Raw genomic sequence first — 24,500 nt, 5'->3', positions numbered from 1 at the left:
TCCCATGGGTAACAAAAAAGGCCAAAGCAGTTTGTTCCTTCCTTTTACAGTGCTGAGCACCCCTTCTACTATTAAACCAGCCTATACTAGGAAAATTCTCCTTGGCTTTTGCCAAGAATGACCAATTAAACATATTACTGGTATCTCTTATAACCCTCAAGGTCAAGGCATTGTTGGAACGAGTACAAAGGACCTTAAAAACACAGCAATTAAAATATAAAAAAGGGAATGCTATCCATAGATGATTTATCCTTAACTTTATTTTCATTTAAATATTTTAATCTGCTATTAGGAGAACCTTACACACAGGAGAGTGTCATAAGCAGGAGAGCTCATGGTATTTCATTTTGGATCTGAACTAATCCTAAAGGATTATATTGACAAACCTGTAGCATTGTAGCACAGTCCTCCTGTTGTTCATCGATTTGCTCGAGTGGGCACCAGTAACATCTCCATTGTGAGACTTGTTACTGGTTTTGGCATATCAAATATGCCACAGGTAGCTTGCCAGGCTGTGCCCTGTGGGTGGGATACTCTTGGTAGTTTGCCGGGCTCTCAGGAGGGACAGAGGAATCGAACCCGGGTCAACCACGTGCAAGGCAAACGCCCTACCCACTGTGCTATCGCTCCAGTCCGTTGACATACCTATCTGGGTCAAATTGGATAATGAATGGGTGACAGGAAAACTTTTAATTCAATGCAAAGGATATGCTTACATCTTCACCGATTTGGTCAGACCCCAAATTCTAAAAGCAGCCACCCTACCAATCCAACCACCCAGGAGAAATGCATCTCTTACCCTCCGGTCCAGAACCAACATTAAAAGTGACTCAAGGGGCTGGAGCGATAGCACAGTGGGTAGGGCATTTGCCTTGCACTCGGCCGACCCAGGTTCGATTCCCAGCATCCCATATGGTCCCCTGAGCACCACCAGGAGTAATTCCTGAGTGCAGAGCCAGGAGTAACCCCTATGCATCGCCAGGTGTGACCCAAAAAAAGCAAAAAAAATAAAAAATAAAAATAAAAAAGTGACTCAATTCCCTGCCAGAGAAAATGTAAGCCTTGACCCTGATGAAAAAGCACCCTAACCCTAAGGTGACTGGACCTCTCACACACACACACACACACACACACACACACACACACACACATATTGATTTTCACCTGGGAACAACATTCACAACCAAATCAGAAGTTATTCTTAGAGTGACCCACACCCCTTTTACTCTTGAAAATCTTCTTGTGGCTATGCTTGTGATTTTTAAAAATTATTTATTTATTTATTGAATCACCATGAGATACAGAGTTACTAAGCTGTTTGTGTTGGTTTCAGTCATACCCATCCCTTCTGCCCAATGCACCCAGTTTTAACCTTCTGCCACCTCCCCCAAGCCTGTCTTCCCACAGCATGTATGGCATAGCATGTCTACTGGACTTACAGTCCTCACCCACCTTTTTACAAGTTGTTGATTGAACCATCCAAGGACTTCAAATATGGACTAATGACCCCATTAATTTACCCCTCCTTGGGATTTCAGGTCACCCCTGTTTCCTGATGAAGATGGCACACCTTTAAACATTACCTTAGGATATTCTTTTAATCCTGTCTGCATAGGTCAGCCTCCTTGCCTGAGACCAATTGATCAAAAATGGCTGCATATACATCCCTCTCTTTCACCCAACACACTATCTATGCTTTCTATCGACACTTCTCATTCTAGTCTTATAAACATAGGTCATCCTGATGTTTCTATCTGTGATGTCATCTCTAGTTAGTGTTGGAAACCTAACCCCCCTCATTGGAAGGACTGTCGCTCCCCCTGGAGAAAGCATCTACCCAGTATAGATTTTTACATACTTGATAGGGGTCCCCATGGGAAATTCATTTCTGACTGTTCTGATGATGATAATTTTACTCTGTCATTCCCAGTATAATGTTTTTTCAAATTATACCTTTAAGGATCATGCCTATTATGGAGGACAAAAGGTTTTGGAATGGTATGACAGAGGATTAGCCCCACCAAGATTCAGGACCATAGAGAATAAAACCCTTTACCCTAAGCATAAGTATTTATGGAAGATTGCCACAGTCTTATTGCCCCAGTTACATCTGGGTAGGAAACTTTTCTGCAGACAAATACAGTAAGTCTGTTCATGTTGTTATTTTAGAACAAGCCTGTCTTCTTTTGTGACTGGAAATGTTCCTCTACTTGTGTCACCCCAAGCTTTATAATGAGTCCTCCCATGAGTGGGATAAAAATCAAATATCATTTATAAGATCTTAAAGGGAACATATCCCTTTATGGACAAGCCCTCCAGAAAGAAATTGTTAGGATCTTCTGGAAAAAAACTACCAGGAGTGTGATATGAAGGCCTGGCTCAGGGATAGCTGAAGTCTTGCAAATCCTAGACTCCTATTCCTGGCAGCAAGCATAACGCATGCAGTGGGAAGTGCTGGACTGGTATTAATGATTTGCGTTACTTGTATTAATATTCTTAGTATTCTGCCTCCTGTGACGATGAATAGCCCATGCAGAGGACAGCCACCTTCAAACCCATTTTAGCCTGCTTCACTTGCAAAACAATAAAGGGGGGATGTTGGATTTCTTGCTGGCACAGCACCCAAACCATTTGGCTACAGGGTCTGTATGAATGTTCTAGGTCCCAATCTATGGGGATGAACTGGTACCAAGGGCTGTGGAATTCTCCAGAGATTAGTATAGATTTATGACTTCACAATTTCTGGTGTCTGGGGTTTGAAACATAGGAAGTTGACACCTATGGTATCTATAAGACATACAACTCTGTCTCTGCTTTAGATCACAGAAACTCCATATGACTGTCCCATATAACTATAAATCTAACCTCTTTCTTCCCCCTTACCAAGACCCTCTTGTCCTACATGTTCTGTACATACTGTATTCCTTCTATACCTATATAATCATAGTTTGCCCTGAATAAACTTTGTCAATTGATCACCAGTCATTAGTGGGTGTCTATTTGTTCCCAGTCAGCAGATCATGTATGTATTCATGAACTTATCAGTCTTAGACTGTGAAGAGATTATCTCCATGTTCCCATATTTTCCCAAGAGTCACTGGATGGTAATACTCCACCACTAAAGGGGTTTGAGCTTTGGCCTCCAAATTTTCCTCCCTTCATGAGTCCAATATAACTTCTACCAGCTCCAAAATGTCTTGCACTACCACTGCCAAAGCTGTGTCTGCCTCCATGGTTGTTATAGATTTCACAACTGCCACTCCCACTATAGCCTCTGCCCTGGTTTCCATAATCCTGTCCACCACTTGTATAGCCTCTGCTTCATCCAGAGTAACCAGGGCTGTCTCCTCCTAAGCACTCTCATTGATAAATCCCCTATGACCATCCCCACTGCCACCAATCCATCACCACTTTGGCTGCCACCAAAACCAACTGACCCACTGAAGTTTACTCCTGACCAAAGTTGCCATTCCCACCAAAACCACCTCCACAACCACCACCAAAGTTTCCAGAGACACTTAAAAAGGAAGGAAGGAAGGAAGGAAGGAAGGAAGGAAGGAAGGAAGGAAGGAAGGAAGGAAGGAAGGAAGGAAGGAAGGAAGGAAGGAAGGAAGGAAGGAAGGAAGGAAGGAAGGAAGGAAGGAAGAGGCAGGATGAAGCACTGGCCATTTCTTGTTTACCTAGGGCTTTCCTTACTTCATAGCTGTGGTATTTCACAGTATGGTATTTCTTGTCCATGGAATTATGGTCATCAAATGTCACAGATGCAAATCTTCTCTTCTTTACAATGTCAGTCATTTCAATCACCTCAATTTTCCCATACTATTCTAAATGATCTCTGAGGTGATGTTCTTCCATGTGTTCTTCAATGCCACTGATAAAAATCTTTGTCACAGTTAATAGGGCATCAGGTCTCTGAGAATCTTGTCTCTAGACAGACTCTTTGGTTCCACAACTCTCCTGCGTTCATGGCTGCATTCAGTGTGGCATATGTGACAGTTTCAGGAGTACTTGGTAAAGGGGTCTCTCATTACCACATAGCTTGTGAGCAAACCCCATAAAATGACTTCTCATACTTTCATGGGTCTTTTCAAAGCTCAATCCTCTGATGAAGAGCTTTCCTAGTTGCCTGGGCTTTTGGGGTACTCTGACTTAGACATGACAACTGTCGGTTTGTAAAAGCTTTATATACCCTGTATGTTAGTCTTTTATCTGATGCATGTGACAAATATCTTGTCCCATTCAGTAGTGTATCTTTTTATTTTAGCTTGTTTCTTTTTCCATGCAAAATCTTTTACATTTCATAAGTCCCCATTGTTTCCTTTATCTTGACAATATCACTAAAGATTGCTTTGAGGTATAGATATTCTTTTTAGCCTATTTTCCCCAGTGTATTTTATGTTTCCTGGTCTAATCGTGAGGTCCTTTGGTACACTTTGAATTAAATTTTGTGTATGACATGAGATATGGATCCAGTTTCTTTTTTCTTCTTTTTAAAAAATTTTTGCACATGGATACTCAGGGAAACTTTGGCATTAAATATAATGACATGTATTCACATTACTTTGTTTTATGTCAACAGGATTTTTTTCTATCAACATTCTATGAAAGGACAATGAAAGAAATATTAGTCAAGGTCCTGCTGTCTTAAAAGACAGTAATGGGAAAATTCTGTCCTATTCCAGCTGCTGGTCTTCCTAGAAAGGAGATACATCAGTAAGAGTGCAACCAGTTTTGTTGGCCTGAAGATTCCAACATCCGAGATTCAGACTAAGTCTCCATAACCTGCAGTGCTGTGTTTATCCTTAGCTGAATGTGCTCATCCTTCTCTGGTGTCTTTTATTTTTTTGTAATCCAGAAGGAATGCAGATCAAGTCAACTTCCAAAAAAATAAGTGTATGGATGCAAGAGGGATGGAGATTCCATGTCACCTGTCATTTATAAAATGGAGAGATTTGGGGCTGGAGCAATAAGACAGCACGAAGGGCATTTTGTTGTTGCTGTTTTAAGTTGTTTCTTGTTTTAAAACATACTTACAAGGACTGGAATGATAGCACAGTGGGTAGGGCGTTTGCCTTGCACTCGGCCAACCCAAGTTTAATTCCTCTGTCCCTCTCGGAGAAAGCTACCAAGAGTATCCAACCCAAGTGGCACAGCCTGGCAAGCTACCCATGGCATATTCAATAGGCCACAAACAGTAACAATGGAGATGTTACTGGTGCCCGCTCGAGCAAATTGATGAACAACGGGAGGACAGTGCTACATACTTACAAACTTTCATGACTACGTCTCTCATACAATGTTTGAGTATCCATTCCTCCATCAGTGCTCATTCTCTACTCTCAATGTTCCCAGTATCCCTCCTGCCAACCCCACCCCTAACCCCTGCCTCTGTGACAGGCACCTTCCCTCTTATTCTCTCTCTCTCTCTTTCTCTCTCTCTCTCTCTCTCTCTCTCTCTCTCTCTCTCTCTCTTGTGTTATGGTTTGCAATACAGGTACTAATTGGCCATCATGTTTGGTCCATAGCCTACTTTCAGCACACATCTCCCATCCCAAGAGAGCCCTCTAACCATCATTTACTTAGCCCACCAATCATCATTTACCTTCTCTATCCCAGCAGCCTTTTTACCCAGCACGTGAGACTGGCTTCCAAGCTGTGGAACAATCCTCCTGGCCCTTATCTCTACTATCCTTAGGTTAGTCTCCTATTATGTTACTTTATATTCTACAAATAAGAGTGCAGTCATTCTATGTCTGTTCTCTTTCTGACTCATGTCACTTAACATGATATTCACTCTGTCCATCCACCTATATGCAAATTTCATGATTTCATCTTTTCTAACAGTTGCATGGTATTCCATTGTGTAGATACACTAAACTTTTTTTAATGAGTCATCTGTTCTTGGTCATTTGGGTTTTTTCCAGATTCTGGCTATTGTAAATAGTACTGCAATAAACATACAAATGCAGATGTATTTCAACTGTACTTTTTTGTTTTTTTGCTTTTTGGGTCACACCCAGCGATGCTCAGGGGTCACTCCTGGCTCTGCACTCAGGAATTACTTCTGGCCATGCTCAGGGGACCATATGGAATGCTGGGAATCGAACCCAGGTCGGCCACGTGCAAGGCAAACGCCCTACCCGCTGTGCTATCACTCCAGCCCCTCTACTATACTTTTTTGCATCTCTGGAATATATTCCCAGAAGTGATATTGCTGGGTCAAATGGGAGCTCAGTTTCTAGTTTTTTGAGAAACATTCATATTGCTTTCCAAAAAGACTGTACCAGTTGGCATTCCTACCAACGGTGAAGAAAATTCCATTTCTCCCCACATCCACATCAACACAGGCTGCTTTTGTGTTTTGGGATGTGTGCCAGTCTCTGCGGTGTGAGATGATATCACATCTAGTGGGGAGGGCGATTGCCTTGCATGTGGCCGACCCAGGTTCAATCCCTGCCCAGCATCTCATACGGTCCCCCAAGCACCGCCGGGAGTGATCCCTGAGTGCAGAGCCAGAAGGAACCCCTGAGCATTGCCGAGTGTGGCCCAATAGCTTATAAAAAAGAGAGAGATTTTACAGAACAAATAAGAAGTATCTTCGGTTTCTAGTAATATTTGGAATTATTATTTCAGCCAAATAACAAATAGAATTAACAAGAAATGTTTCATGTCATAAATTTTGAAATTAGATGCCAAAAACTGTGATAAATAAAGCTAATAATGGGGTCACACCCAGCGCTTCTCAGGGGTTATTCCTGCCTCTGCACTGAGGAATTACTCCCGGCAGTGTTCAGGGACAATATGAGATGCCAGGGATCAAACTCAGATTGGCCGGTGCAAGGCAAATGCCCTACCTGCTGTACTATCGCTCTGGACCTAATAATATTTTTTAAGGATTAGGTCTAGAGGGATAGCACAGGGGATAAGACATTTGTTTTGCATCTGGCTCAATCCCCAGAGTCATATATTGTCCTCAGCAATACCAGGAGTAACCATTAAGCAAAGAGCCAGGATTAAGCCCTGGCTTAATTCTTTGGTCATAAACCCAAAGCCAACAGCAAAAAAAGGTTAATTATAAGAAGATGAGGATAATTCATTTAGCTAAAGAATTGAGTTTAAGAAATGCTGGAGGTAATGCCCAAAAGTAGAGAGAGAATAGGGGGAATATTGTCTGCCATGGAGGCAGGGGGAGAATGGGAAAGGGGGGTGTACCTGGGATATTGGTGGTGGGGAATGTGCACTGGTGGAGGGATGGGTGTTTGATCATTGTGAGATTGTAACCCAAACATGAAAGCTTGTAACTATCTCACAGTGATTCAATAAAATTAAATATATATATATTAAAAAGAAAGAAATGCTGGAGGGAGGCGGGGAGCTGCAGACCCATTACTGTGTTACTTCCTTCCCATGGGAGAATTTGGTGAGCAGCACTAAAATAAGCAAACCAGGAAAAAGTCTCCAAGAATCCTACTATCTCAAAGGAACATTATTATTGTTACATTGCCAGGTTACCTTTATTATTTTTTTCTATGCATGTGCTTTTAACATTTTTATTGGGATTTTTGGAGACATTACTGGCGCCCACTCGAGTAAATCGATGAACAATGGGATAACAGTGATACAGTGATTCGGATTTTTAAATTGTAAGAATAATAATGTGAATTATAGAAACTAAAAGCTGCATCTTTCTTTCAGGCCAGCCTCTCAGAGGTGTAGAAATAAAGTCATACAATAAATAGCCTTAAAAATTAGTAGTTTGCTGTGATTTAAAATGTTTTTAAAATAATTTTAAAGATATTTAAAAATATTTTCCACAGGACTATAATCATAGTGTATGAACTATTTAATTTCTTAAATTATACATACCATTTGTGCTATTTTGATCTCATGGATTAATAACAATTAAAGTAATTTTTATTTGGGTTTTAAGTTCCATCTAACCTATAAAGGGAAAAAGCTTTTCAAGGTTTTTTAAAAACAGGAAGATGAAGGCTAGCAAGTACATCAAAAGGGGTATTTATCAATAGTCACTTGAAAATGCAAATTAAAATTAAAATGATATACCATTTTATCACTACAAGAACTCCCAGAACAAGAAAGATAATAACAAGTGTTAGTGAGGAAGCTTCATACATTGTTGTGAATAGTTTATCAATTTCCTTAAAAGTTAGGGTTGAAGAAATAGTACAGTCGGTATGCTTGCCTTGTACCTGACCAGCCCTGGTTTAATTACTGGAATAACATATGGTTTTCCAAGCCCACCAAGGGTAATAATTTGAGTGCAGAGCCTACACAGCACCTCATACTCATTTATTGATTACACATCTGGTGTCATCTGGCCTGAACCAGCCAGTGGGCACCTAAAAGTGAGAACAGCATTCAGTGGACCCCCACTCTAGAAAGTGAGTGGGAGAACAGGATTTCGTGGTGTTGGTGGAATATTAACCATACCCCCCACTAAGATGGGACAAAAACAGTGCCACCCCAAGTCCTTTCGAAATCTTTCGCGCCAAACTGAATGTGGCAAGTTCTTTATTGAATTGATTAAGCATTTTTCACATAGAACTGAACATCATGTTTCTCAGGATGAACTCTGGTCCTGCCTCAAAACTGTCTACAAGTTTCATCTTTGGTTCCCCCATAAGGGCACTTTGGAGACTAAGGTTTGGGGAAAGGATTAAGGATAATGTCTTCAGGGAATTTAAAGGATTCCCCAATAATTCTGGGTAACTTGGGAAATTACTAATTACATCATCAAAGCTTTGGGAGGTACCTCCTAAGAGGAGGATGTTAGGTATGTTTCCTCAGGGGGTCAACAAAGAGAATTTTAAGATTGAGGATGAAACAAAGAAAGTCCCTGCTGCTGAGAGAGCCATGCCTCGGCTTCTCCCATAACTAAGCCCTGAAAGAAGTTCAACATGTTTCCAGTGGAAACACATTCTCAAAATAAAATTTCTGACACTGGTGAATTAATGTTCCCTACTGATGTCAAGCTGGAAACACCCCCATCTCCTCTGTATGACTCCATTTCCAGTGCATCAGATGAAAGTAATGTGGATGATGAGCCAGCTGCCACTTCCTGAGATTCTGAGTCTGATAATAGCTCAGTAGAGAAGGCTTCTCACAGAGGCTGCCACTTCTCAGCCAAGTAGCCTCCAGGCAGCTCTGGATGTGCTTCTGATGGAATGATTGAAGCTTATAGCTGAGACCTCTCTACCGTAAGTGGTTAATCCCACCCAGACCAGATGAGCTCTGTCTCTATTTTTCTATCCAGCTAGGGAAAAAAATCAGTTTCCATCATATGAAGGGTTAAGAATGGATTCACTCCGGGGTTATGGTGCTCCCATCATGTCAACCTGTACCTGTGGGGCAAGTGCATCAGCAGGCTGATGGTGCCTTCAGACTTCCAGATACCCCAAAATTACCACTGTGCCTTTGGTCAGACCCCAACAACTTGGGGCCAAGTTTACCAAGAAATTAAACAGCCAAAAGTTAGGTAGGTGGGAGACACACCCACAAACTACCTCTGGCTCAGCTATATAAGGTCATTTATTGGCCTATCTCAGAGACCCATAAATCTCGAAAGAGATCAAAAACCGCAGTTAAGGACAGCGGTGTGGTGCATGGCGGGCAAGTAGGCATGCCCTGCCGTGTATATGCCAATAGTTTATTTCTCTGGAAAAGATGGAAACAAGGGCCATGATCCAGAGACACACAAAAGATTCTACGAACTGAGCAGCTCACTGCAGAGATGCCTCCGGACTTTAAACCAGGCCGACTTCATCAGGTGCCTCAGTCAGGGGCAGGCATCATCCCTCCACCTGCCCCCTAAAAAGAACCAGCAGCCGCCAACTTCCAGAACCCAGAGAGAAGTGCAGGTATGCGGGTTCAGTGATGAAAAACTCCAGGTCTCAAGGGATAGGGGATGGGTCAGTCCTTCTGATCCCCCATCCCTATGGGACCCTGGAGGTCTCACACACACACCAACTGCCTCCGGCAGCTACTAAGCTCCTTCACAGCCATGATCCAGAGACACACAAAACAATCTCTGAACTGAGCAGTTCACTGCAGAGATTTCTCCAGACCCTAATTATTTAAAATTGTAGAATTCCAAGAGCATGCAGTCACTCTCACAGCCACGCTACATCTATTCATAACAAGCAATATAAAAGAAAGTTCTCAAGACTGGAGCGATACACAGCGGGTAGGGCATTTGCCTTGTATGCAGCTGATCCGGGTTCAATCCTCCACCCCTCTCGGAGAGCCTGGCAAGCTACCGAGAGTATCCTGCCCACACGGCAAGCTACCCGTGGCTTATTCGATATACCAAAAACAGAACAAAAAGTCTCACAATGGAGACATTACTAGTGCCCACTCGAGCAAATCGATGAACAGCAGGATGATAGTGACAGTGCTACAGTGCTACGAAAGAAAGTATGGGGGAGATTGTCTGCCATAAAGGTGAGGGAGATGTGGAATAGGGGGTTACTGGGGACCTTGGTGGTGGAAGATGTGCACTGGGGAGGGTTGGGTGATTGATCATTGCATGACTGAAACTCAAAAAGGAAAGCTTTGTAACTGCATCTCTCAGTGATGATTAATAATAATAATAATAATAATAAAAATAAAATTAACATTCTGAATTTTTAAAAAAAGTAATGTGGAGTTCATGCCCAGTTCAATCAGCTTAATCAATGGCTGAATAAATAGCAGTATTCCTACATTAAAAATAAAAATAGAATAGATTAACTCAAATCATTTCAAAAAGACCTGTGCCTCGTATGGACCTACATCTCATACTGTAGGGAGTATCTTACAGGCTGGAGTAAAAAGGCTTACTGGGTACCCCAAGATTTTTATGTGGTTGCTAAAACATGCTTAAGTCCTTCTAGTACGTGCAATGGAGAATGTGGTTCAGTAATGAGGCCAAGGCAAACTTCATGACCTAAGCCATTCTGGGTGAAAATTTTTCAGAGATTAAATTGACTTATGAGATGTTAAGAGGTGAAGGGAAAGACACAATCCAATAAAGGAAGTCACCTTGCCTCGTGCTGCTTTTGCTCATGCCCTTGAGTTCATCCTGTGGGCCTGGGAAAAGATTGATGCAGATGCTGAATTTAAAGGAAGCTATACAAGGGTTGTTCAGGGCGCCTAAGAACCTTATGCAGACTTTATAGGGAGGTTGATAGATGCCACCGAAAGGCAAGTTAAAGGTAAGGAAACTCAGGGACATTTGTAGAAAAAATTGGCCTTTGATAATGCTGATGACTGCCAAGCTGTTCTGTGCCCCATTAAGGAGAAAGGACAAAATGGGGCACTTGAAGGCATGTCAGAACATCAGTTTTATCAAGCATCAGGCACATATCACTGCTGTTGAGGCATATGCAGTACAGAGCAAGATCAGGGCAAATGTTTCAATTGTGGGAAACCAGGCCACTTCCATAAGGACTTCCTAACCCTGCCACTATAAGAATACCACGTAGACCTTGTCCATGGTGCTGTAAGGGAAACCATTGGGCCAGAGATTGTTGCTTCAGTTTTGATATACCTGGTGTCTCAAATTTGGGGAACCAGCATGGGGACCAGCCTGAGGCCCCGCAAAATTAGGGGATGTTCCCAGCTGCAGCCCTTCCCCCCAGTGTGGAGTTTCAGAGCTCTGGTCAGTAGATCCATTGCAACCAGCCACAGCAGGGAGCACCTCATTGGATATTACCTATCCTGATATAGTTACTGTAACTCCCGCCCAACGTCCCTACAGATTAAATTCTGGTGTAAGAGGATGTGAACCCCCAGGTAGGAAGAGAGCTTGCTCATGTGAACCTCACAAGCAACATATCAAGTTTTCATGGCTATCTGGAGGATTCCCTGACAGTGAAGGTAAAGGCAATTTTGATCCCTGACTCCATTCCTCATGATGAGAATCTAGAGGCTTACAGACAAGCAGTTGAATTCAGAGAACAAGGAACTATTCCATGTATGGGATATGCAGAGCTAAATTCTGCACATAATGGGCATCAGGTTTTGAGCCAGGACAAAAACGGGGAAGTTTAGAATCAAAGAGTTGTGTCTATTGGTAAATTTGAGCTAGCAAACCGAGAAGAACTTTGTGTAAAAGGGCTCAGCTACCCTGAGAGCCCTAAGTCAGGTCAGAGGTGTACAAAGCCTTCCCTAGTTTCTCGTCTCAATTCCCAAGATCATCTGCCAGGAACTCAATCTGGACAACCGACTCACGCTTTTTCTCAGAACATATGGTGATGTGCTATTTCCAAGGAAGGTTGATATAGTTTTATTTTGGGAGAAGTGAACTTCCACTTCTAGTTCAGAGATGCCACCTCTGGGGAGACGGCTTCAGGGCCAATGGGTATGTGGTTATTCTCCCACTCGGCAATTGTTTGACCCAGGAGGCACAGAGATGCCTTATTCATGGGTGCTCACTCATTCAGCCACTACAGATGCTGAGACAGGTGAGGGAAAGAAGGCACCGTTATCAGGATACCTCTGTTCATGTGTATGTATACAGTTATGAAGCAGGTTACATCTGATATCAGAAAAGAGCTTCCACTGATGGCTGTAACTCGCCACATTGATTTATTTACTCGTCCATGTGCCAGGATCTGCTAATATCATCTTGGACTCAGCTTACGTGATTGGTGACTACTTCTCTAAATCCCTCAAATGCTATAGTTCAACAATTGCTTCAGCAGCTACAGGATCTTTTACAAACACGCTCTGAACTTGTTTTTATTACTCATATCATATCTCATTCTGATCTTCCTGGACCTATAACTCAAGCACAGTTTAAAAAAAAGTATGCTCCTGTTTGACTTCTTGTCTGTGACATTATTCTCTTTAAACTTTTTAATTTACCCCAAGGAGAGCCCTATAAAGCAGCTGAAAGGCATTTTCAGGAAGGTTCAGAGGCTCAGGAAACTATTAATTCTCCCATTTGGGCTAAAGTTGATAAAGAATGGGTAGCACAGAAACTCCTCATTCAAGGAAAAGGCTTTGCTTTTGTTTCAACAGATGATAACCCCACTAAAAAACTTTGGGTCCTGGGGCCGGAGCGATAGCACAGCGGGTAGGGCGTTTGCCTTGCACGCAGCCGACCCAGGTTCGATCCCCGGCATCCCATATGGTCCCCCAAGCACCGCCAGGAGTAATTCCTGAGTGCAAAGCCAGGAGTAACCCCTGAGCATCGCTGGGTGTGACCCAAAAAGAAAAAAAAACTTTGGGTCCTGTTGCATCTTGTCAGGAGTCAAATTCATCCACCTGTCTTGGCCTCCAGACTGTCAAAGACTCCACAACCCTCCAAACCCCAACCCCAAACCATTGCTAAAGCTGGAAGTCAGGAATCTGAAGGAATTGCCACCAACAGAGAATCTGCCAAAGAGAATGGGATCCCTACAGACCAGTAGACACCCCCAGATAAAGACCTCTAATTCGTGTAACATATCATGGGGTCACACCAAGGATCAGACCCAAAGAGCAGAAGCTGTCCCCAGAACCCCCTACATTGTTTATCCCTGAAAGCCTATTCCTGGTCATAACAGCAATTTTGTCCTGCGGTCCTGTGGTAAGTGAAGCTAAACATATCTATTGGACTTTCATTTCTCAACCCCCGCTTTTACAGGTTGTGGATTGGACAGTGCCAGCATCCCATGTTTGGACAAAAATTTCTTTCTTTTATCCTCTCCTTGGGATTTGCAGATGCCTCAGTTCCCAAACGAAGAAGGAACACCTTTTAATTTTTCTCTAGGATACTCTCTGGATCCTGTTTGCACTGGAGTGCCTCTCTGTCTTCCTCTTCACTCTCAGACTTGGATTCATATCAAGCCCTCAATACATACTACCTCTGATAACTCACAAAAAGATTTTTCTTTTACACCTGTATTTTCTGTTGATGTGATACCTACTAACTTAACTTCTCTAGGGTCAACCTTCCATTCCATTTGTGAATCCATCCCTACAAAAGATTGGAAATACTTGCCTAGGGAGTAGACGAAATGCTGGTTCCCCCTAGGCAAACGATCTCATCGTAATGGTTATGAGTTTGTAGACTGGGGACCTAGAGACAAGCTTGTTCCTGGCTGTGTTGATGATCCTGTTTATGTTAAATGTCATTTTTTCCCTGCAGCCAATTGCGTATCACTTCTCTTTTCAGTTTCCCCTCAGCTTTCATATCCAGACCCACAATCTGTTGGAATGGCATGACAGGGGATATGCCCCCTCACCCTCAAACAATGCATAATGGAACACTTTACCCCAAACAGACTGACCTATGGAAGGTGGCTGCAGCCTTAAGCCCAGATAGATACTTGCACGCTCTAAGCAGCTCAATTTTACTTATTACATCAGTCATAACTCCTCTTTCCACATGAAAGCATGTGTCAAACATCCTTATGTTTGTTCTAGGCACTCTTTCTTTTGACCCTGTCCAAAAAAAAAGGTTTCTTTTCATAATTGTGCTTTATTTACCTGTATCAATTCTTCCCTCTCAGTCCAAAGTTCTTCCCATAGTATAATTTTACAAAAATCCAGATCACATATATGGCTGCCAGTGAAACTGACCAGAGAATGGCAATACTTCCCTGCTGAAGGACTCCTGACTGAAGTCGTGACCCGACTGCTCTGGCATTCCCGACGATTCCCTGGACTCCTGATTGTAGCTCTCTTGGGACTTAATGCTGTGACTACTACCACCTGCAGTTTGGGGAACAGATCTTCAAACCTCGATCCAGACATATGATTTGGTCAAAATGTGGTAAAACAACTCTGACCACCTCTGGGCAATGCAGGCTACCATCAACTATGTTGAGCAACGATTGGACACTTTACAAGCGCTACTCTGGGTCTAAGGGTAGGTTGATATCTTGAAGCAACAAATGAGACTGCTTTGTGACTGGAATAGTTCTTCTTTCTGTGTCACCCCCCCATAGATATAATGGGTCCGGTCATACTTGGAACAAAATTAGATACCATTTGCAAGATCTGAAGGGAAATATGTCTCTAGATACTCTTGCCCTTCAGAATGTGATCGTCTTAGTGTTTAAGGATAAACTCCCAGGAGTTCAATATGAAAACTTAGCCCAGGGTATTGTGGACGCATTACAGGGCCTTAACCTGGGGTCATGGTGGCAAAGCATTGCCCACACTATTGGCAGTGCTGGTATGTCCTTATTTATCATGTTCATTCTAATGATTATAATACCCTTCCTCTTTCGGAAAAGACTGAGCCAACACTGAGTCTATGACCCATCAAAACTATTCTGATCATTGGCATTTTGTAAAGAGAAAAGGGGGAGATGTTGGTATATAGCTGTAAACATTTTAGGTTTAACATTGGCTTGTTCTTTCTCCTCTGCCCCTGCCAAGGAGCAGGGACTTAATGCTGTGTTTATTGGGTTGTTTATTGGGTTACACCCATCATAGTGTTTATTGGGTTACACCCATCATAGTGTTCGCAAGGGACTCCCATTCTTTATCTTTAATGTTTATGCTTATGTTTAATATCTTTTATGTTTAAGTTTATCTTTAATATCTCTTCTGTGCTCTGCTTCCCCTACCTGTGAATCACAATTATCCCCAAATCAGATCCTGTGACTTGTAAGGTCAGATTCTTCTAAGGACTCTGAATTTTGTATTGTAGTGAAATACTGCTTTTCTCCTGTTATATCCTTTGCATGGTTTACTTCAGAAAAATGTCCTTTTTGCATAAACACAGGAAGACAGTTAATGCTATACTTTTGTAACTTGGAATTAATTGACTCCAAATAACATTTACTCCTGGGCATCTGTCTTATTTACTTAACTTAGACTCAGTTGCCCCTAGTTCCTAGCGCCCCAAAAGCAAGGTCCTGATGAAGGACTGAATGGACCCAGGTCAAGCTGTGAGCTGCCCTGGCATCAAAACGGGCCAGGCCAAGTGCTAATAATGCTTAACTATAAGTTAAGAGCATGGTCATGGACAAATTCTGTCATGACCCAAAGAGATACAACTGGATAAGGACCCTGCTGTGGTTAGGCAGGACTAAGCTGGCCTGAGGACTGTAGTCTAGGATCTGTAGCAAGATATCCCCCAGAGAGCCACCCTATAGGGTATCTCTTACTGTGTCCATACAAAATGGCTAATATTATTAAAAAGTAGAATTTAGATGAATGTTTAAATGGTTATTGGACTAAGGAAAGGAGAAACACACCCTTTAGGAGGATCACCTTGCTGGATGAGAATTTGTCCTAGAGGAAGCTTCCCCTTAGGGAAAGACTTTACATCTGTTGATCATATAACCACACCTATGTGCAATTGCTACTCCAATCCTCATGATTTGGGGCTACAACTAAGGCTGTAAGAGTGGGTATGAGGAGGAAGAATATGGGAGTGGGTGAGACTGGAGGAGGAAGAGGGAGACAAGATTGGAATAAACAGCGACTGATCACCAACCAGCTTGGCAGCCCTGTTCTCTCCTTCATGTGTCTGTTGGTGGCAGCTGCAGGCTGGAGGGGGGGAAGTGGCTCGTGGCCATTGAAGGCACGTGAAAAGAGAGCGCCATGCCTCATTTATTTTTAATTACATAACCATATACAGACAAAAAAATGAGTTAAACTCAATACATGACCAGCAATTGCACTCATAGGGTTATACCTAAGAGAAATTAAAGCAAACAGCCACCTAGAGACTTGCATGTTAATATCCCTGACAACACTGTTCCTAATAAACCCAAAGAATGTGTCACATTATACAATAGAATAATACATAGCCATGTAAAGGAACGAACACTGAAGCATGTTACAGGACAAAGGAACTTCAGAGATATTATGCAAAGTGAAAGAAGGCAGAGGCAATGGACTCCATATTGCATGAGTCCATTTAAGTGAAATGTGTAAAAAAGGACATTTCGGTGGTTGGTTGCTTTGGTGTTAGGAGCCAACTTTAGGACAGACTACACAATTTTGAGCAAATTTCTGGGAGCAATGGAGATGTACTAAAAGTAGATTCTATATTTACCATAGAATTTTGCACTGTGCATTGCCAAAAAAAAAAACAACCTGGGAGGAGGGGGAGCTTCATTTGAAATATTTGGGAGATAAGATTTTAAGACCAGTGAAAATGGAAAAACAAGTAATTCTACAAAACATGGGTATAATGAAGAAATTTATAAATTCTTTGGTTTCTTTCACTTACAACCAGACTTATCCTATTATATATCTGGTTGTACTTATGCCAAAGGAAAAATTTTAAATGATTATGTATTTGAAAGATATAAATCAAAATCATTTCAACTAGTACAGCAAGAAAAAGAAAAAGGAAAAGAAAAGTACAGGAAAGGCCATCCTCTGGTTTGATTTTATGTTAATATATTGCTACCTAGTGATCACTTATAAAATAGCAGGACTTGTCCTTTCAATCTTGGATTTGCTGGAGTATATCTGTATGCCACAAAGTGCTGAATGCTTGGCTCTGTGTTGGACTAAACCATGGCTAATTTTTAATCTTTTTCATTTTTATTGAGTCACTGTGAATTACCTAGTTACAAATTCATAATTTGAGTTTCCAGCACACGATATTCAGATACCAATCCCTTCACCAGTGTCCACTTTGCTCCACAGATGTCCCTAGTCCCTATCCCCACTCCCCATCATGGCCAATTTACTCTTTCTAGAAATTCTATAAGATCAAGAATAGGAATCTTTAAAAACGGTTTCCAGTCCCTGATCTGCTGGTGTTAATTTGTCAACTTTGTGACTTCAAACCAGGACATGATTAATCTATGTTCCTATTATGTTCCAAAGTTCACTATGAGGTAGTGGTTAAGCAGGGTCTTGAGTAAGCTCCTTAACAACTGTAAACATTGGCATCCTACTCTTTTAAACAGGAATTAAAGAATACACACTGGGTAGGGAGACAGCTCAAAGAACCGGAGCACCTGCTTGCATGTGGGAGCCCTGGATTCAGTCCTTGGCACCTCATGATCCCTCGAGTACTGCTGAGGGCTGCGGCTCTTGGGCACTGCCAATGTGCCCTCATCAATGAAAGAATCAATGCCAGGTAGTCATGAGGACTACATGAGAATGCCTGTGCCAGCTTTTATCTCAGCATTTATCACAACTCAAACTGCTGAATGCACTGTATGCACTGTCATTCCGCTGTTCATCAATTTGCTTGAGTGGGCACCAGTAACATCTCCATTGTGAGACTTGTTACAGTTTTTGGCATATCAAAAACTTCTAAATAAAATATCCACGTGGCGAGAGCCACCTTCTAAGACTCCTAACCCAGAGGTATACAGTTTTTACAGCTTGGGGCTCATAGGCAATCATGGGAAGTGGGTGTTACCGGCATGCCCTCGGCCCAGATAAATCCAGAGCTGCTGAATGCGAAACGGATCCTCTGCTCCTAAAGACTTTGATTCCAGAGGTCTTCTAACCCATTTTGGCATCCAGAGCAGCTTCTTACAGCACGCCCTCGGCCCAGATAAATCCAGAGCTGCTGAATGCGAAACGGACCCTCTGCTCCTAAAGACTTTGATTCCAGAGGTCTTCTAACCCATTTTGGCATCCAGAGCAGCTTCTTACAGCAATTCACTGGGACTGTGAGCTGGGCTATGCAATTTCTGGCAGAATTTTCCCTGGACTTTAGACAGAAATCCAAAACCACGTGGCCTTAGCAGTTGTCAGCAATGTGAAACGGTTCCTCTTTAGCAGGTCTGACTTTGGGGGGAAACTCCAAACAATAACAGTGACATTTTTGTTGAATTATTGAAGGTAATAAAAGTAGCAGCCATTTCTCTAGACTGTGAACTAAGCAATAGCCCCATGCCGGCCAAGAAGAGGAAATATCCCTCTTTCCTGGTTGTTTCCCATTTTCGGGGAGAAACGTGGCATGGCGTCCACCATACTATGAGGCACAGAAAGGGTGATGAGAAAAAAAAAGGAAAAGGAAAAAGAAAAAAGAGTTATGTACTTGGAGCAGTGGGGCTACATATCTCCTCATTCTAAGCAATGGAAAACTAATTATCAAATCCTTCCTTGGTAGTAGGGCTGTCTTTCTTGGGGGGAAAGTCCAACAACAATAGTGAGTTTTGTGTTGAAATATGGAATGTAATCAAGATAAAGAGAAAATGAAGTGAAATTCATCAGTTATGCAGTTGGGGGTGGGGGGCGGGGGCGGGAGGTATACTGGGGTTTTTGGTGGTGGAATATGGGCACTGGTGAAGGGATGGGTGTTTGAATATTGTATAACTGAAACGTAAGCCTGAGAACTTTGTAACTTTCCACATGGTGATTCAATAAAAAGAAGTTAACATAAAAAACTGCTGAATAAAATTTATTAATAATTTAATAAATTCACTTCATCTCCAAATGAGCAAAACTCTAAGGGACTAGTACTTTAGAAAAACTCAACAGATTCTTAGAATAACAAGTTGAAAAAAACACATATGAATAACCTAATTTTTAAAAGAAATGGGTGAGAATAAGAGTTCAGCAGAAGCTGGAATTTTAAAATAACTTCAAACACGGAAATGCCGATTATCTTTAAACAGTACAGAGAGTGACCGGGGTACCATGGAGGCTGTTCCCGCTGATGCACCTGCAACAGGTATGAAACACCTTCATGTGTTCAGGCCCAGAATAATATCATTCTTTCATTGCCCAGGAAATAATACTAATGCATATACCACTCTGGATTTTGTTCCACAGAGAACCAGTCTGTCCAAAGATGAATAGAATTAAACTAAAGACTTTCTGCCATTTCACTTTTTACCCATGGATTTCCCTTAGAATGTCGAAATATCTGGTTGATTAATCTAAGCTTTCATATTTCATGCAGATGTTTGGAATTACTTCTACATTAGGGGTTTTTTTTGCTTTTGTTCTTAATTCCCTTATTGAAGAAAACTAGATGTTAGAGTATAGAGTGCTATGCAGTCTTCTTAAGTTACAGATGGTCTGTCTATTACTACAATCTAATTTTAAAACAATTTTTCACATAATTTGCAATTGTCTAGTCTCACATTGAAAGTTTATTTCATTAATCTGTGGATTTAAATCATTGAAGCACCTATCCTTGATAGTAATTTTGTAGAAAGCAAGAGATATGTATGACGTGAAGAGAAAAATTATTACTAGGCATTCATTTGGGAAAAAATCATGCTTTAGTAAAACAAACTAAAACTCTGAACTTTACTCAAGATGAGGTCCATAAATCACATGCTCCAAAGACTTTTCAAAAACAACCCTGGTGGGTAGTTAGGGGTAAAAATGCTTAGGGTTGGGAAAGAGAACAGTGGCTCAGAGCATCTTTCTCACAAGCATTAGGTTTCAAGGTCTATCCCTGTTGTCACGTGCTTGTGCATGATTCTTGAGACTCTGCTGTTGGGGCTGGCAGCTCTGCAGTCTGTGATCCCCAGTTACAGACAATATCCCACCACTGTGCAGCTAGATTGTCGCGCGCCGCTTTGACCAGCGAAGAAACACGTGACTCGGAGATCCTTCTTGCTGCGATTTATTCAGGAACTTTCCATTGAAGGGGGAAGAAACGGGAACGAGGAGGAGGAGAGGGACGAACGAGGAGGAACCAACTAGCTAGGCAGCTTCCCCCCTTATATACCTGTCGCTGCCTGCTTAAGCCCACGTGTCTGCAGCTGATAGGCTGTTTACAGCTTATGGGCGTGGCAAGACATAACAGTGCAATTTACAAGCAGGGTGCAATTTACAAGCACAGTGCAACTGTTGTTACAAAGCACGGTCCGTGGAGGCTCTCCACACTAGATAATACATAAGCAGACAAAAAAGGGGGTTTAACCTGGAAAATACAAAAAAGGTATGTGAGCAGGGCCAGGAAATGCAATCCCACAACTAATTGTGAGCAGCACAGCGACCCTGAGCTGAGCATTTATTCAGAATCTGCTTGAACACTATGTCACTGTCAATGATTTCTGTAATCTGGATCAAAGAAAATTTTAATTATCTCAGAGTTCTCAGGACTGGTTGGAGCAAGACCTTACAGTGTGCATTATTTTTCTTCCTTTAAACACAAACCTTAAGGTTTATATACCTCTTGGAAGTGGGCTAGGAGAGACATTTACATTTACACTAGAAATAGGTTGAGAATAAATAGATATCTGTTCTTTTGGGGTTCCTAGAAATTCTTATTTCCTGGTTAATCAAAGATTGCATTTATATGTTGGCAATCTGACTACTGACTATTATAGTGGTGAGTTCAAAGGCAAACCTCACAGGAATATTATAGTAGTGAGTTCAGAGGCAAACTCAAAATAATAATTTCTACACTCACAAAATGTCTTTAAAAAGGACCAGAGAGATAGTGCAGGGGTCACAGCACATACCTGGCATGCAGCCAACCCTGGATTGACACTTGGCACCTCAGGGTCCCCCAAGCATCACTGGGCACAACCCCAGAGGCCCCTGAGCATTGCCTGCGTGGCCCAGAGCAGTGAAGGATTTGTTAGGCAGGACTGCCCTGGGCAGGGCCAAAGACAATGAAAACCGTATATTTTCCACTCAGGCCTCTGCTATGTGCTTGCTCCAAGAGGAATGTGCGGGCTCCTGAGCTATGACCATATAAGGGTATAATCTAAACAGATACCCTCCTGGGCCCAGGCTCAGCCCTTGGATCCGTGCAGGTGCTTATGCAATTGTGACCTGTAAATCTATAGGCTGGACAAGCAGATGGGCCTAATGGGATTGGAGGGAGAGGCACCATGGAGAAACAACAGAACCTCACCATGAGGAGTGGATGAAGATAGGAGCCCTGAAATCTCAACAAGGAATACCCACATAGATAATCTCTCTGATAAATAATTGAGAGACAAAATGGTTTATTAGCACAAATAAACAGTGGAATGGACATCCAATAAAATATAGGAGAACATGAATAGAAATTAAGAAAACTATAAGCAGATTAGTCATTAATAAAGCTCTTGGAAGATAGCAACATAGAGTGACATGCCACAGAGATGCCTCCAGACCCTGCATCAGGCTATCTAATCTGGGGCAACCTAGAGAGTAGGCAGTTGAGTTTCCCTCTCCGCCCCAACAGAATCCCGGCAGCCAAAATCGTCCAGAACTCAATTACTACCATGTTCTCGGGAGCTGTCCACAGGCTCAGATGAGCCTCACCCATGAATGAATCTGGTGTATAACAACATTTTAAATTTTAGAGTGTGCAGCAAATGTGGCTGCACATCTCATGCTTTACACCACTGATATACCAAGTAGCACACATTTGATGGAGTTTAAAGTAGAAGGCAACCAATCTCTGGATTGGTATATACAAGCACACAAGTCTCAACCTTTAACAACATGTTAGTAATCTCTTTAAGGACTTAAGGGTTCCAAGGTGAAATAAAACAATCTTCACACACTTTCCTCCAAGGAAACTTTTTGGATCACTTTTAGTGGATTATTCAAAATAAGCAATACAAAATAAATTATTTCAGTTCTGCTTTGGGGGCAGGGTTTGGGGCTCTGGATGGAAATATTCTAAATAAGTTGGTGGGAAGGTATAATGGTGGCTGGATTGGTGCTGGAATATTAAATGTAATAAATTATTGTAAATAACTATAAAAATAAAATTAAATTTAAAAAATTGTCATTAATTTAAAAAATCAGCAGATAACATGAAAAATTCAATGGATGCCCTCAATCGTAGGGTAACAGCAGCAGAAGACAGAATCATTGACCTTGAAGATGAACTGCAGAAAACCTCCAGGCAACAGCAGAAGATTGAAAAAGACCTCAATATAACTCAAGGGCAGACAAAAGAACTATGGGATAAATTCAAGAACAACATAAGAATCACCAGAGTCCCCAAAGAACAGGAAGGCAACCGCCATGAGGAGGTAATAGTCAAAAACATCCATGTTCCCAGAGCTGGAGAATGCAAGCATCCAGATCTAAGAAGCCCAAAGAGTACCAGCAGAAAGAGATCCTAATACAAAAGACTCTAAGGCATATTCTAATCAGAATAACAAAATAGAGATAATATACTGAAAGCAGAAAGACCAGAGAGGAAAATTATGTACAATGGAGTGTCCCTTAGATTTATAGCAGACCTGCCAAATGAAATTCTCAGGGCTCAAGATCAATGGAGAGTTATAGTTAAAAACTGCGCGTTCCCCTGGAGATCTCTCCGGCCCGCGGAGAGACAACAGTGGAAAGCGCTCCTAATTGGGTGGGTTCTGTGAGCGGTTCCGACCTGAAATAAAACTAGTGAGGATAATAAATAGGGGGCCCAAGACGACACATGCCGATCAAGGGCAACTTTATTAACTGCCACGCTGGTTTTATACTTTTCTTAGCAGGGGGTTGGTACATAAGTTGTCAATCATCACGGAAGTGTCTTCTCAGACCAAATAAGGAAAGGTTCGGGGTGTATTAGGTGGGCTTACAACATTCTTCAAGAGTAGATTGAGAAATAGTGGGGAGAGGAAGGCAAGGGTCTATCTGGCAGGAGCATCTGGCAGGAGGAAGGCACAAGGTAGAGGAAGGTATTCTACTTTAGGGCTTTATGGCATCTCTCAGTTAACTGCCCTGGGCTACTTTTACCTCTTGAGTTTGGCTATTTCCTTTGTCACAAGGGCACCTTTGCCTCAGGTCATGCAAAGCTGGTAATGGAATTTTCCCGTTTGTCCAGGGTAAAGGTTTCGGGGTCCTCTTTTGTTCAGGGTCCTGAGCAGTCCCCAACAAAAAACAAACAAACAAGCAAACAAACTGAATGACATGAGGCCTCACCAAGATATTCTACCTAGCTAAATTCTCATTCAGATTTGAAGGAATGATACACAAGCTCATGGATAAACAACACATGAGGAACTTCACAGATTCAAAACCAATTTTGAAAGAACTGAAGGGACTACTGTAAGGCAAGACAAGTCCCACAAACTGAACAAACTTCTAAAGAAAGATAGTGCAAAAGTCCATGACAATAATATCACTCAATGTCAATAGTCTAAACTCACCAATTAAGAGGTACTGAGTGGCAAAATGGATTTTAAAAAATGAATCTAACATTCTGCTGCCCACAAGAAACACATCTGAATAGTCAGAGCAAACAACACTCAAAGTCAAAGGTTGGAAAATATTTCTTCAAGCAAGCTTCCTTCAAAAAGGCCAGGGTGGCCATACTAGTATCTGATGACATAGATTTCAGGCTGGAAAAGGATAGAAGAGACACAGAAGTTCATTTCAAAATAAGAGAGACATATATAAATCAGGAAGAAATTACACTCCTAATCATAGATGTACCAAATGAGTGACCAGCAAAGTACTTAAAACAACTTCTAACAGATATTATGATGGATAATGGGTATAACAGAATAGTAGTTGGAGACTTCGGCACCACTTTGTCACTTCTTGAGCAATCAATGAGACTCAGCAAGGAAATACTGACTTTGAAGGAAGAAATGGAAGAGAGGGGATTAGTAATATACCTAAGGCTTTTCATCCCCCAAAAGTTGAATACATATTCTTCTCAAGTG

The 24,500-nt window shown here is 41.9% G+C and overlaps 1 pseudogene; it reads right to left on the bottom strand.

Moving 5' to 3' along the window:
- Positions 1–3,063: 3,063 nt before the first annotated feature.
- Positions 3,064–22,883, bottom strand: LOC129404976 (heterogeneous nuclear ribonucleoprotein A1-like; annotated as a pseudogene).
- Positions 22,884–24,500: the final 1,617 nt, after the last annotated feature.

The sequence above is a fragment of the Sorex araneus genome, chromosome 5 (genome assembly GCF_027595985.1).
Source record: "Sorex araneus isolate mSorAra2 chromosome 5, mSorAra2.pri, whole genome shotgun sequence".
In the NCBI taxonomy this organism is placed as follows: domain Eukaryota; kingdom Metazoa; phylum Chordata; class Mammalia; order Eulipotyphla; family Soricidae; genus Sorex; species Sorex araneus.
Note: the sequence above shows the minus strand (reverse complement) of the source record. Positions and strands in the feature narration are given on the sequence as shown.